General features: G+C 37.8%; 1 protein-coding gene across 1 annotated transcript in view; it reads left to right on the forward strand.

The window, feature by feature from the left end:
• The window catches only part of LOC128874883 (uncharacterized), a 256873-nt gene that overhangs the window by 66468 nt on the left and 173481 nt on the right, over positions 1-16924 (forward strand). The gene's annotated exons all lie outside the window — the stretch shown is intronic.

The following is a 16924-nucleotide window of genomic DNA, read 5'->3' on the forward strand; positions in this document are numbered from 1 at the left end:
ACAATATTCTATAATTTACAATTAAAAATTCAATTAATGGTTACTTTAAGTCACATGGTGGGGAATGTGATAAAATTGTTCATGCGTATACTGTCTACATGGAAATACTGTCTGAGTTGGTTTAGACTTAGTTTTTGGTTGGACACAATCACGCGAGAGGCTGCGAATAACAATATTCTATAATTTACAATTAAAAATTCAATTAATGGTTATTTTAAGTCACATGGTGGGGAATGTGATAAAATTTGTCATGCATATACTGTCTACATGGAAATACTGTCTGAGTTGGTTTAGACTTAGTTTTTGGTTGGACACGATCACGCGAGAGGCTGCGAATAACAATATTTTATAATTTACAACTAAACATTCGATTAATGGTTCTTAGGTCACATGGATGTAGCGTGAACATTTATTCTAATCGTCTATTTTTAGTATTCATCAATCGATTTGTTGATTTGGCTGTAAGGACGTTAAATTGAAATTTTCGAAATTCTATAAAAATTGAAAAATTTAGAAAGTGCGTCGGATCAAAAATCTGATTGCATCAAGCTGTCTAAATGGGGGATGTACCCCTAATAAATAGCTCGCATAAATAAAAAAGTGGCTAAAAACGCCGTTGTAGCCCCTTTTTCTATCGAAGTACGGTTTCGCGACGGTTTTTAAATTTGAAGAGTACATTAGTTCCGGGGACCCTTCAAGTGCATTTATCACATTTCCTATTACGAGTTAGGGATTATATAAAATCACCAGCCAATTTGATAAATATTTCACAATTTATCACATTCACCAGCTTTAGTGGTTGCTTTTCATACCCATTTTATCACATTCACCGTAACATATATTAGGTTGTCCCAAAAGTTTCTTCCGTGACTTGCATTCAGTTATTTCGTGTAGCAATGTTTATATAAACAGACAATCTAATTTCTTAGATGTTAATGTTGTAACAGTAATGGAGCAAAATGAATCGTACACGATTCAATAATGTAGCATTAGACATAAAATATTGTGCATGTATTACTTATTAATGAAACGGAAGAAACTTTTGGGACAACCTAATACAACATTTCTTTGTTACGTACTAACTTAAGTTATCGAAACCTTCAACAGAAATTTAAGAACACCTACCATTGCTGCCAAGGAGGTTTTCCATTAAAGTTCAATAACACATTCGCTGCGAGTACCTAGAGTCGCTCGGCTATGGTATCGAATAACATACAGAAAACTTGCACAACGCGAAATCGTGTTGAATTATTGTTTCTGTGATCCTGCGGTGCACATAAAACACACTCTGACACGCTGAGACGAGCACTCGAAGGAACGCTTGATATATACCCAGTTTCTCCTTGCCCCTCAGCCGTTCGTTTTTAGGGATGTTATTTATTTTCTCCATCGCGGAGGAAAAATTCCGTCGTTTCTTGTTTCCTCTTTCGGGGGCAGGTTCTTACCGCTGGCAAAGGCAAGAGAGTCGGGCTGTCGACGATACTTTGTAGGTATTTCGTCTTCCATCGTAAAAACGACGCGTATCTGGCTAATGCCTTGCTCCTCGATGAGAAGGGAGACCAGTATCGCGGGGGTCGCCTCAATGGACTTTGGTCGTATTCTTTTAAAATCGTTAAGCGTATTTTTACGACTTTCGCGGGGGGTTCACGTCGTTGGAAGTTGGTGATTTTTGTGATTTTTAACAAGCACGCTTGGGTGGCTTTTGTGCCCGTCTGTAAACGTTTCCTCTCGCTCGAGGAGGGGGATGAGAGATTAAGCTGTGCGTATTTGGTTTCCGATAATGTAGGCACCTCTTTACGACGATCGTTTCAGCTGAGTTTACGATAATGCGGTTATACGGTTCTCACGGTTATACGAGGCTTATTAAGTTGGAGAGCGGGAGTTGTTCGAGTCTCTAAGTGATTTAAGGCAGGGGCATAGATTCATTCTGAGACAGATTTTCTTTTCTCGACGATTAGTCGAAAAGATACCTTACTAAAAGGTATTCCGGAAATGATATAATAGATTTGTGATGACAAAATCATTCTATCGCAAGTATCTTGCATCATCTTACAAATATCTGGGAAGAATTAATATAATTTCATTAATTCAATATTAAATTTCACTAATAAAAATTCACATACTTTGTATATCTAATAATTAATTCTTAATCTACAAATAGTATCCATGTTACCAATAAATACAAATAATATATAAACATATCGTAGCGTATACATAGTTGTTGGAAATAAAGTAAAAAAGATATTCGAATTTGCTTTCCAGGTCTATATTATTCTTGCATTGCTATAATTAATTATACTTGGAATTGTAAAGTAATATTTAAATAAAAGTGTTGCATTTATTTCCACAGTAATTAAAACAAAGTTTTCCTAAGAATTCCATGTACAGATTAAAAATAATTCGAATCTCAAAAGGTCATTTCTAAAATTGAAAATTGTTCAGTGGCACTCGAAGACGACGCGAAAGCACGCATATTATTCAAACACAAGCGCATCGTACCATCTAACATTTACTTTGAACGCTTTTCCGGATCTGCTACTATTCGTAAAAGATTCGTAAAGGGACACGGGAAGATCACCGAAAAATTTCATTAAATTCCTCACCTTGCACGGGTACACCCGGCGTGCTCGTGCGCGTTCAAGAATAAAGGAAGCTTCAATCTCACTCTGTGTCGGGGGTCGGAACGGTTATTGCTATGGTTATCCCGAATATTCTACCTGGAAGATCTCCTCCTTCACTCGCGATTGCAAGGGCAAGAAGAATGAGTCTCTCGAGGCAGAGGTTTCCGTGTCTCTCTGTTTTGATATCGTTACACCTCATCGCTTATTAAAGGGCCTCGTACATGTTTCTAGTCGCTTATGCGGAACTCCGCGATGCATTATTGAAGGGGTCTTCGAACAGCAAAAATGCGAACGTTAGTTCCCAGACGTGCATTCGGTATATGCGTTTACACAGAAAAATGACCATTTACACGCACGGAATTTCAAATTAAATTATACAAGTCCATTTGACGGTTGATGTTCTCGTGGTTATTTAAATCATCTCATTAATCAATTAAAATAATCCATGATGCAAAAATTGTCTGTAATAAAGTGTGCCTCTTCTTAAAATTTAATTACTTGAGACTGACTTTTAGTCATTTCTATTATAATATCACTCGCGATTATTATTGTAATTAAGTTTGAAATTAATGATACTGAAGCCTACACTTGTAGTCAGTGTTGATATTATACATTATAATTTAGGGTTGATATAGACTTTAGTTTTGAATTTTTAGTAATTAAACAAACTGTTCGTTGCTAGGCGTTATTTTATATTTCTCTATCTAAACCATCATGCAATGTAATTTGGAAAATGTTGTGCTTCATGAATATTGTTCCGAGGGTCCAAACGTACACATCAATTTTATTTTAAATTATTATATATTATTAAACGTCCTCGTTATACAATTTTCTGAAGTCATGGATAGAAACAAAAGAGGCAAGACTCTTTCTACTCTACACTTTCCACTCTTTCTACTCTTTCGAAACTCACCCCCAATTTATCAATTAATCGAAAGAAGGATGAAAGTCCTCCATTACTTATTTCTAAGCCGTCAATTTGGAGTGTCCTTCGTCACGGTTGACAAGGCGCTGCTATAATTTACAGGTCAGTTCAAAGCGTGCCAGCATCGCACCACCCGTCCTGTTCCGTAAGCGTTACACTTTATCCATATTTTAAACAACCACTTTTGAAACGTATTCGTCGTGGTCACACCCCCTTGCTCCGGCCCCGTGAGTGCCATCACTCCCTTGGGAATCTGCGGTATAATAACGTTGACATAGCCGACGTGGAGCCACTAAATAGGAACCGCCTGTTTCCTTTGCTCCTCGCCCTCGTCCGTGTACTTTCGCTTCGTATTTCGTAACCGAGCTTTCATACGTCTTTCCACGGCCTCCTCGAGATAGCGCAGCTAAATCCATCTGGTACGTGGAGGGCCCGCGTGTATAACGTTCGTTGGGCGGTGCAGGTGCGTTATTACAATTCACCGCGGCGTTCCTTGCTTCTTGGCTGGTGGCATACTGGCCGAGGCCACTCGATCAAAAAGAGGTACGGTTCGACTAAGAACATATTTTCACCGGGAATTTCAGCTTTTACTTTACCCCATCTTTCAAAAAGAAATTCAAGAATCCTGATGTCTTCTTTTAGGACATAACGAACTTCGTCGGTTACCATACTGCATTCTTCGATAGAAATTATTTGTGTTAAAATACCTGTCTTTCTTTTAAATACCTCAACTTAATTTCAATGTAGTTGAATGTGGACGCGAATTCAAAGATTCAATTTCAATTTGTTAAGTAAATCTTTTACCATACTGCATTCTTCAATAGAAATTATTTGTGTTAAAATACCTGTCTTTCTTTTAAATACCTCAACTTAATTTCAATCTAGTTGAATGTAGACGCGAATTCAAAGATTCGATTTCAATTTGTTAAGTAAATCTTTTCTAGAATGATGCACAGAACTCTGTTTATTTAATTTCAATGTTTACATGATAAGTAATTGTATAATTCGATAGTTTCGAATTCATCCAAAACGATACTACAATTTTACTGTCACTTCTTTTGTATTATTATCTGATCAATTATTTCACGAATAGGATGCCACATTTTTGCTACGTTTGATTCTCATACGTTGATTATTTTTATCAAACTTGATTCTTAATATACCAGGTCCAGGTCTAATAGTTTTCTGGCAAGTATACGGATTCCCTCGCAAAATAAATGTTAATTAAAGATGAACGACGGACGTTTTCGCTGAGATAAGAACGTCTAGCAATTTGAAAGCCTCGCGATTCTATGGGGAAGATTTGGAATGGCAGGGGGATCAATCTTAGGAGAAGAACAATGTAGGCGTCGTATGCATTGATGAAAGTCTTCTCTCAACCCTTTGTGGATTCAATGTAATTCCAGTAACGCCACCGACGACAACGACGACGCACCGTCGAAAGAGGACGAGGCAAGGGCTGAGAGTGGCCCCGTTGCTGCTTTGGCGAGAGGAAGGGGGTTTGGTCCTTAATGGAAGAAACGCCGAGGAGTCGTGGATGTAGGCGCCTCGATGTCGTCCCCTACCATCGGTCGTACAATTTACGACCATTTATTTAATTGGTTCGTCAAAGTCCTCGCGACAAATGCGTCGCGATGAAAAGGCATCGGCTCGTCTCGCGTCAACTTCGATGAGGCCACGTATAGTGTCCCGTCCTAGATGCTTAAAAAAAGACGAGCTCAGTTTTAAGGACAGGGTAAAATACCGTGTGACTTCGAAGTCTAATAAATTGAAAGCTGGCGTCACTGGTAATTTCGTGATTCAAAGGAAATGTAGGTGTTGATCTCTTTGGGGAATAACTGGTTTGGATTGAAGTGAATAAGAATTCGAACTGATATTTATCTACTATCAGCTATTAATTTTGTGTTGTTATTATTAGGGAAATTAGTTGTGGTCTTCAATTTAGAATTTTAGTGGGCGCTGTTTTGCAACCATGTTTTAAGTAACTGAAATATCAATGGAGCAAGTATATGAACATATATAAAGTCGTAGCTTAAGACTTTGATATTTCGTACCTATCCAAAGTATGCGAATATTAGGACACCATTTTACTTACATATTAACACGTTGATCGCCACATGAATGTGTTTAAACATTTCTATAATAATCTGTTGGAGTATTTACTATAATTCAACATTTTATTTTACTACAAAAATAAATGTACTGAGAGTATATGCACAATGTACATATATATATATATATAATATATAATATATTAATTAATATAATATATTAATATATATATAAAAATTTGTAGCATTATACACTGCAGTTTTCACACATCTGTTTAGTCTCTTTCGTTATTCTGCAGTGACAGATATATACATGTACATACATGTATATATGTATATATCTACAAATTTTGTCTACCTTTTTCTTGTAACGTTCATCTCAACTTATTCGTGACATAGTAATAATAAAATCAAAACTTTTAATTAATAAATTTAGTATCTTATGATTTTGTTACACCCCATTTCCAATATACTCAAATTTTGTTTTGAGACAATTAAGACCTACACAATATAACGTTTGTCGTAGTATTTATTTTGATAAGGTTATTCAAATTCATGAATCCTAACCAGATTTATCGTCTTTAACATTTTACCTTAAAAATCATCTTATTTAGTTCTACAGTAAGAAACCCTGTCATGTGAGATCCATCCACAAGATTTTTTCGATTTTTGCGTCATCAAGACGAAAAAAGAGGTTGAGGCGCGAAGCTGGGCTCTTGTAATGAAAGTGGAGTACCCTACACTTTGGAGACACGCGTATGACGTCGAAAGACGAAGCATTATGGATAGCTCATTTCGCGCAGGGATTCCAACACCTGTGCGCGCCGTTAAAAAGCCGCCCCCTTTCCTGTTTCGTTGTTGGCGTATTCTGTGCTACGTTTCTCGATACTCACCACCCTGAGCTCGGTGGCTGCCTTACAGAAGGGCTTCCAGGTACTCGTACGTTTACCGTAAAAGTGCATTTCGAGCGTTCTGAGTGTCATTCTGCGAGAAGTGCTCCACGAGTGTGTAAAAACGATAATAGGCAGCGGTTTTTATTACATCCACGCGCGACTGAATTCTCCATCTTTCTTGTTTCGAACAATTTTTACTGCTCGGAAACACTGTAACCCAGAAGTGTGGTACAAACAGTTTAAATTTTACGAAAATTCAGTTCTTATTCGTTCCTAGGAGGGCAGCCTCTTAAAGTTATGGTTTAATTATAGTGGAAATAAATGCTAATACAACATTTTCCCTTAAACGCTATTATAGAATTCAAATTAGAATGAATTATAGGAATACAAGAATATATATTAGGTAGAAAGGAACACAAAAAAGCAGACTAGACAAACATCGCTCCTTCCCGCCCCTTTAAACGCCCTCTATGAATTAAGAGCGCCAAATTCAAATATCTTTTACTTTATTTCCAACAGAAAAGTAATCCATAGCATTCGATACCAGTGAAAAGCACGAGTTCCGTTCAAAACTCGAAACGACTGCGAGTATTGAGGGTCCAATTTCAATTTTTTATCCGCCCACCAAATCGCTGTGCATATTGGGATCAAAAGATAATTTGCATAAATACACGAGCGAAATTACGCGGTCCGTCGGGGAATTTATTTAGCGGCGAAAATGGCCGTTGAACCAAGGCCCACGGTGGGTATTAAAAGGTACTATTAATACGAGCCTCACGCAGCGGCCATTGGTCATCGACACGCAGCCGGTGGTGACGTTCGGCTCTTTAATTATCATCGATAAATCACCGGAAGAACGCACACCCCTGGCCTTTCGTTATCGCCGTTTTTCTCTGGCTTTCGGACGGAAGCTCGCGATAATTTAGTTGTCCAATCAGTTTGGCGCTTTCATTCCGGAAAGAAATATTTCCGTCGCAACTTTGTCACTATGTACGTGTGTTATATTTTTAAATGTTGGAGAGATCGATCGGATACTCCAGGAAAAACAGAACTCGGTTAAAATCGCGAACGCCTTTGTTACGGTTCGGTATCGATTGCTTCGCGTAACGAGCCGGAGAAACGGCCTTTGTTTTTTCAGCCCCACCGAGCATTCTTTTCTGACAATCTAAACAAACCGTACACATATACGTACAAAATTAATTTTGGTATTTTATTGATGAAATATTAAGTGTAATAGAAACCTACTTTTGGGTACAGTGGGTAATGCATATTTTGAACACATTACATCGCAATTTGAATTTATTTTAAAAGAAATACATGTAGGAAGTATACTAATTATGATTGTTATTCCAAGTACTGTATGTTGACTGCAAAGTTTATAATTAAATTAAATTTCATCAGAGTTATGTTTAGATAAATAGAATTCCAGCAGATCTATAATTATACTATGTAAATAAAATTGTAAAAATTAAATGATGACACAGTAAACAAAACCACGCCAAAATTCTGTTCATATGAATAGAATTCTAGTGATGTATGCAGCGGTTCGATCCCGTCGAGATTATTTGTGACTTACGGTACCCGATGAAGGTTCAGGATGGACGTAGGTGAATCGTCTGGCAATAGGGATTTTTTGGCGGGGGTGGTTCGGGTCGCGCATTTATTCGCGCGTAGGTCGACGTCGCGTCGGGCAGACGCGCATTGTTACGAAATCATCGACATTGTACGAGGGACTCGATTTATTTTGTCTATTCGGCGGAAAAGTGCTTTCATTTGCGAGGCAACTGTCAAAGCGATTCGCGCGAAGGGACGGGACCAAGTGTATGGAAGATGCGCGAGAGAGAACAATGTATAAACGATGAATGAAGGAAGGAGAAAAATAGTGGAAGGAGCGATAGAGAGGAAATGTATTGTGCGACTCCGCCATTCCCTGTCACAAAAGCCCTTAATTCGACAATGCATCCGTCGAAGAGGACAAAAGCCAGCTCTCTGTAAATAATGATTTCTTCGATTCCCGACACTCGTCGTGTACTCTTTCGATACTTCCCTACGTTAACATCTTCGTAGCTGGAGTTTCAATAATATTTGTCTGTTGGCTTTACGATGTTCGGATTGCGTGGAAGGAGGAGATTACTGATTCGAGGGAAGATGTTTATCCTCATTAAGGATCAGGATGAGTCTCATCTATTGATTCAACAAAGGAAGTTTAGTTGCGTAAACATTAATGACAACCACTGCAAACAGTTTAATTAAGAAGTGCCGACTTGTGATTGAATAATATACGTGACATTTTTTATCTAAAAATGAGGCTAAGAAATGTCTTTAGTAACATTTGCTCGAACACAGGCGGTTTCGAGGGGAGCACGGATAAACTTTTAGGAATAGGTAATTTTAAATCGACACACAAAAACTGGTGTATTATTCGTGTATTATAAAAATTCATATTTTTAGGAACACAGATAGAGAACAAGAAACGCTAATTTAAATATTTTCTGTCTTCTTGATGTTATAACTTCTTCTAAATGTTATAACTTGTATTTTTCTATACACAGATAGAGAACAAATTACGAAAATTAAAATATTTTCTGTCTTCTTGATGTTATAACTTCTTCTAAATGTTACAACATGTATTTTTAATATCATCTACATGTATGCAGTTGTACACATCCTTATTTATCTTTGTGCATTTACATTTCTAATAACCGCACGAAGATCCGTAGTTTAATTATAACCATGACAGCAAAAAGATAACTTTACATTGCCTAGCTTCCCGAGCCCCTATGAATATTCAAGAAAGCGAAATGCGATAGCAACGATAACAATAACATCAATTACACCTGGAAAGTATAAGTTAAAATGGTTCGAACGTCGCGAGGGGGTTGACGTCGCCACGGATTTCGTTTAATAAAGATTCCGGTCGTGCGCTCGATTCGACGATCAGCCGAGTCCCCGAGGTAATTAAAAGAAAGGAAGCAGGATTTTTAAGGAAGACCAGCAGGACGCTGGGCGACGTCGGAGACGTGATTCGGAGACGTCGAAGAATTCGAAATCGGATTAAGAAAGAGCGATGGGATGGTCGATTTCGTTCCCTGGCTGTTTCGAGCTTTTCATTTTTCGGCCCTTAGGGACGGGTCCCGGGCGTATTTGCATTACAAATACAGCTTTCATTCGGGTTTCTCGCGTTTCATTAAATTCGTTTCTTTCCTCTTCCGTCTTTTCCCTCGGTCTCGCGTCTCGTTCGCGTCTCTATCGGCATCGAGGATGCGCTTCGTCTCCTCTGAAAGAGTTAATATTAAAAATTTTAATCCCGCGCCGAGGGACTTTCCCTCTTTGCGAACTTCGAACGCAGGAGTCGTTTATCAGGAACGTGCGCGGAAACGGGTATTGGCGTTGTTAATGCAGCAGCGGACAAACAGTTCGAGCGACGGAACGAAACTAGCAGAGATTGTTTTGCAGCGGATAAACCAGTCCGTGGACAGTTCTTCATCGTGTCAGTCGCTGGCTCAACCCAGGACAAATGAACATGTCGCAAGGAAAGCTTTATTTCGTTTGCCGATGGTGCAAACTTCGTTCTTGACTTCCTGTGAATGACGTGTGGGAGAGAATTAACTTTCATTTGTTTATATACATTGTCCTATTATAGATCATATTCATTCTTGGAGGCTTTGGCGATTATCTGCCAGCTTTTGGGATGCGATGGTCACTTTGCGTGGGCGAGTCATAATGTCTCACAGGACTTTTGATTAAGGTACTGAAAAAATTAATTTCGTAGTTGAGATTGTGAATGAAAATAAATCTGGATAGGATTTGTAAATTTGGTCAGGTTGCAAAACTTAAATACTAGGACAAAGTGTTCAATAGTCTCGAGACAAAATCTCAACTATATAGAAATTTTCACAAGTTTTAGTCTAGCAGCTAAAGTACATTGCAGTCGCTGTGAATGGAAATTAAAGTTTTAATTACAGTGCTTTCAACTTTACATGTAGTTGATATATAATCTGAATAATAATTTGAATATTCATTGTTATAATCTTATGTGTACTAGTAGAGTGAAACTCCCTATGACATCAAAAATTGCTCCTCTTCAATGTTCCATTTTGATATTTGAACAACAATAGACAGTCACTTAAAAATGTTTCTTTTATCGTTATCTACATACTGTAATGTAACATAATGTAACACACATGAAAATGAAAATTGTATCACTGTGCAAATCTATTTCTGACCGACTGTACTACCAATAAAATATATTCAAAAATACAACTATTAAATCGACTGAACGTCGCGAATAAATCCCGACACATTGGTCTTAGTCATCACTTATTATTCGAAAAATCTGTCGACCATCTCCTTTACTATCCATCACTGGATGATAATCGCGCACGTGCCACGGAATCAGGATGTTTCAAAGGTACCCAATCACCAGCCCTCCCCGTCTATGGGATCCGAACCATCCTGGATTTTCTCGTTACCGAACCGTTGATAGTTATATCCTGACAAAATTGAGATACGACTCCTTTCCCTTCGGAGCGTCTAGAGTAACAGTCGTGGTGAATTATGGAGTTCGCGTGCGTCTTGGAGCAAGGTCGACTGGCCCGAGACACACGAGGTTTTACCTAGGCGAGATGTATTTATGTGAGAAAATTATGGCCTCGAACTTGTGGCCACCACATGAGCCCGGTTCGGTTAGTTTATAGACGGCTTTCTGTGATCAACGGTCGATGATCAACGGTTAGGTGGAGAACGTAGATAACGTGGAACGTTTCTCGAGGAACCATGGAGGACGATATAGAGTTATAAGCGTAGCGGGATTAGGCAACAGGCAGTTGGTGCGCGGGACTGAAATAAAATTGAGTTATTATTATCAATTGTTCGTCGGAAATTAGTCACGCGAGGGCTCGAGAGGCATCCTTATTGCCGTACAACGTGGTCGTAAAGTGGGATCATTGGACAGCTGTACGATTCCTCGGGTTTAAATTGGAGACCCTTTGTTCCCTCGGTCGTTGAAGGGTGATTCTGAGTTTCGCGATAATTTTTTAAGAGAACAGAAAAACTGGGTGTATTATGCATCTATTTCAACGTTAATATAAATCAATGAATAATTTGTATGAAATTCGTACAAAAATATTCTTGTACTCTTCCTGAACAGTATTAATAATAGAAAAGAAAACATTGGAATCGTTCTTTATTTTACAGACAACAACAAACATTCCTAAAGTATGCTTCATTTTTCTGAAAATACTAGTAACTATTTTAAAGAAAATAGCCATGTTAAAATTTAATAATTTATCATTCCTGACGTGTTTTGTAATTGCAGATCTGTGTTATTTAATAAGTTGAGAAAGTTTCATAATATTTGGGGGGTGTACTCGAGGCAAGGAGTCCCTAAAAGGCTCTAACGTGGACACAGTCGGATATCATGCTTTTGCAGCAGGGATTTGGGTGTTTGGACAGTGTTTAAATGAAATAGCTATAAGATATCTGACAAGCCGCAGTTGCTTTGTCAAAGAGGGTGCGTCCATGTCATGATCCCCATAACACCTATTCTACTTATGCTTCTGATTCAAACTGCAAGCTTACCGTATGAATACATGCATTAAGGTGATTCTTGGGTTAGGCGTCGGCCGCCATTCTGGCTGAGATATTGTATCTGAATTTCCGACAAGAAGTCCCTGTCTGACATTAAAGTCACTCCAGATGGAAAATCGTTAGCATTCTTTTCGGGAGGACGATGTGAGACGTTTACTTTAAAAGTGGCCTAAGTCCATTTGTCAATTATTTTCTGTTGCACGTAGTTACATGTGCAACTCGAAGTTATCTATCAATAAAGCATTTGAGTTCATATTATTCACTTAATAACTGCCATTGTTTTAATTGGAACTATATATGTATATTCTGAATTGCATTGAAACACAAACCCTTAATTGAATTAAAATTCACACTTGTACGAGAGTAAAAGTTAGGAGTTACTCATTTTTTTGTCTCAGTCATTTCTTTTGATCGTGGTAAAAAAACTTCAGTATCGTATGTTTTTATGTATAGAGATTGGAATCCAGAGGCAAGGAGACACCTGTGTCTTAATTAAAGTTGGCTGACTTCTGATCCGTCCTACCCCTCCGTGCCACTCGTCAAATCCGTTCCCCGAGGGTGCAATTTACTCGTACCCCTCGCCACCCTTTCTCACCCTTCCCAGTGCGACTAACTTACGTCTACTTTGGTTTAGACTCTTGAATATGCCTTACCGATTTCTGATTTATTGATTCTTGTCGTATTGCTCTACTTTTGTTTAAAATTCGGACGTTAACAATTTTGTCATAGGCAGGATTGATTCTCGGCGATTCTCGTGTCTTGTCTTTTTGATAAATTGCTCTTTCGCAAAATTATTACGTGTGAGATATTATTAATCGCATCAAAATTCGTTAACAGTTTGAACGAAATTAACTTCCATCAGATGTTTTACTTTTTTTTAAAATTATATAATTGCCACGAGTAAACTTGGAAGAAACAATATTCAAAGTTCTTCGAATTCAAGTTGATTCTTCGATAATGACTATATTATGCGAGGTGTTTTTACTCCGACTAAAATTCATTAAAGAAAATTAACTTCTACTCGAGAGTTGTATTTTTGAACAATTAACTTTTAGTCATAGGAAAGTGTCCAAAGTGAAATAGTGCGAGAAGAAATGAAACTGGACGTAGCGCCTTCGTATTCTGAAAGGGAACATCCACTTTAAGAATCCAGTTGGGTAGCGGCGGTAGTCTTCTTTGGTCTTTGCTATGTAAAACAGCCTCTATTCCCTTTTGTCCATCGCTTGGGTCACCCTTGAGCGTTAAAGTTCTGACCGATGCGGCGACGGTCTCTCGTGAACTGTGGACGGACAAGAGTTTATCTCCTTTCGCTCCGTTCGATATTTATGTAGTATCTAAAAAGGTGTATTCCTGGATCCACGGAATCTTTTGAGATTTTCATGCACCGTGCCATTGAATCTCTTTTCCGAGGAACTCGTACTTTTTGCTTCGTCTGCGATATTCATGAACTGTATTCATATAGAATTCCTTCACGCGTTTAAAAATAATAAATAATAGTTCTGGTAATACAGGGTTATTTGAACAGAGTAAGCAGGCAATTGCAAAATTTTCCATTCTTGGCAAATCTAATGTTCATAATACCCTATTATAATTTTATATTCTTACTGAAAAACTTATTTCAGATGAATTGTAAAATGAATATATCGTGTATTGAGCATTTCAGTAACTGTAACTGATAGGACTTCAAGATTATTCAGGTGTAATGAGCAGATCAAATGGTATAGAATGAGCATCGATAAATTAGGGGTAATTAATACAGCCGTTAGACCGACGTTCGAAATACCGTACGCACCGGAACGAATGATTTTAGATAACTGAGCGCCCGTAGCAATATCGACGACCACCAAACCGATCGAAACGATTCATTCATTTATGGTCCAACAGTAATGAATCACTGCATAGATTGGAATATTCCGTTATGGACTACTATTCTTGTTTCAAATAGCAGCATTACGAGTAATTCACTGTGAGAATTCGTAGTGCTCATGCTCATAAATCATTGTTAAATGCAAAGCATACTGACATGCATTGAAGTAACCAAAGGGTACTTCCTATTTATTTCGATGAGTTCCATCAAGCTCCGAACATTGTATATATACTTTATTTAAATAAAGTAATTAATTTTTGTAATAGCAATTCGATAAAAAGAAATTTCAAATTCCTATTGACAGTGATTAATCACCCCTTAAAGTATCGAATTTTTAAATAAAAATTCATTTTAATGCAATATTTCTCCAACTTTAAATAATCATTAAATTTCACTTTCCCGAGTATCGACTAAAATTAAGTGTTCTAAACTTGAAATCCATGAAATACCATCCACAAATACCTCTGCTCTTCCACAAAATTACTGATTAATATCGCGAACTATTCGAGAAGCGTAGAGTCTCACGAGGAATTCGTCGAGCAGTACACGGTCTTCCACTGCCAAAATGTTTCCCCTGACGTTTAATCCCGTGCTCCTTGATACATGTACGACCAACCTGACGTTCACCTGAACGTCAACCTGCGAATAGAAGCGGCGTCTAACTCGATTTATCGTCCAAGCTGACAACCGTGGAACGTCGCATGTATTCCTCGAGGGCAGCGCGAACGTAATCACGTTTAAGACAGTTCACTTGCCAAGCTTCTTCGGTGTCCTTACAAATGATCGCTATAAACGTCGGTGCGGGCGTCGCGACGCCACGGAAACGGTGCGACGGTTGGCGGCTGGGGCGCTGCACCATTAGCTTCCAGGTGTTCGATATCCCAGCCACGCCATCGTTCCCTCATTCCGGACGATCATGGCCCAGATCATCCCCCTAGAACGCCGGTGTAAGTTTCACTATCGCGTCGACGATACAACGCAGAGGGGCGGTGCAACGACGAAAGAGAAACCGAGAGACGGAGTAATCCTCGCTCGTATAAGCCCCGCGAGTTCTTGGGAATCGCGGTTAACGGGGATTCTAAACTTCCTCGCGGGCGCACCGCGACAGTCACGGAAACGCTCTTTATTTCCGTTGAGCCGTGTGTCTAATTTACGCAGAGATCGGTGGGAATTAATGAAACCGTTCGATTTAATTAGTTCACCAACAAATTGCCTTGACGTTACATTTAGCCCTTTCAACCCAGCTGTTTTCTATTCGACTTGCATTCAATTTCTCTTTTAGAAATTAATTGCATTAACACTTTATGTAGTTAAATTTAATAATATTGTTCAGTTTCATAACATCAGTATTATACAAAATTTATTTTATCCATTACAATCGTTTTATGAATTTTATTTATATAATATTTCATGATTCGCATAATAATGGGAGCATACAACGTGGTCGTACTATCTCAGTAATAAATAAGAAAGTATTGCTTGTCATGGAAAAGAGACGATTAATAGGCTACCGATCAGTAAAGTATTAAATTAGGGTTGGCTATAAATCAAGGGTCGTATGCAGGTCATCTTTCGTTAAGTTCATCTTTCATCGTCGTTCTCTTTACACTTCATTTTCAATTAATACCCAAATAATAAATGAAACATTCATTTAAAAACATCAAACCTGTCGTTCAATTTGGACATGTTTTTCCAGTAGACATAAAAGGCACGAACACTTGTGGAATCGACTGTATAAAACATATAAAAAGTATGTACGCAAAATATATTCTACCAATAAATACTGTACCATTAAATTTCAAACTGAGGAAGTTAGAATGCGATAATTTATCCGAGAATACTGTAATTAGGGATGTGGATTTAAGATCAATTTCCGAAATAATTTCGTAATTACTCGGTACGGTTAGCTCGGGCACGGTTCGGATAAACTTTCTTCATGGTAACCTAATTAATGGTAACTTAATTAATAGCGCGGTATTCAATGTGCTTGAACTGTCTTCGCGAACAATGTGCGCCTGGATGCGAATCGATACTTCCAAGTACCAAGGCAGCTTGTACGTCTTCCCGTTATGCGCCAGGAAGATTAAGAACGTCACGTCGCGTATTACGAAACGCTCCACATAAATAAAGCTTCGATTATGAACCATAAGAACGGTTATGGACGTCGCCAGGCGGTAAAAGGGTTTTAGCTAAAGCAGCAGATTTTTATTTCCCTAGGAACTTTATTGGATTTAAAAATATATCACTACACTATTCCACAGCACCTCGTAAACATCGAAGGAGAACGTGTGACTCGTTTAGTTCTAATATCTTAGGAAGCTTAAGGGAGCACTTCACAGTGATTTTTTTCGCACAAACAATGCAAGCAAATCGATTTATCGCTTATTATACATATTGAACAATGTAGAGAATTAATTTTTAATACACAGTTTATTCATCAATATTCTATGTAGATATTAGGTTGAACCAAAAGTTTGTGCGTTGTTTATGTTGTTTGAGTTTTTTCAAATTACTTTATATGCAAGTATTATATATCATTTAGTAGCCTTTGGAAAGCTCTTTCATATTTAATTATTAGCTACATTAATTTATTGATCGTTTATTTTTTTTTTCGTTTTAGTAACACCTTGGAAAATTGAATTGAATCATTGACAACTGAATATAATATTTTCTTTGCTACTCGAATCTCAAAATTGTTCGTAATTTTACTAAAACGAAAAAATATTAAACGACCAATAAATTCATGTAGCTAGTAATTAAATATGAAAGAGCTTTTCAAAAGCTACAAAATATAACACCTGCATACAAAGTATTCTTAATGACTTTTAAAAATTGCACAAACTGAAACAACATAAAATATGCACGAAGTTTTGGTTCACCCTAATAGCTACAAAACTATCGTCGATAATGAGTGCATAGCTGAGACAACTTATCGATTTTGTTTGTAATTAAATATTAGGAAATCTCAATGATTCAAA

Source organism: Hylaeus volcanicus, chromosome 4 (genome assembly GCF_026283585.1).
Source record: "Hylaeus volcanicus isolate JK05 chromosome 4, UHH_iyHylVolc1.0_haploid, whole genome shotgun sequence".
In the NCBI taxonomy this organism is placed as follows: Eukaryota; Metazoa; Arthropoda; class Insecta; order Hymenoptera; family Colletidae; genus Hylaeus; species Hylaeus volcanicus.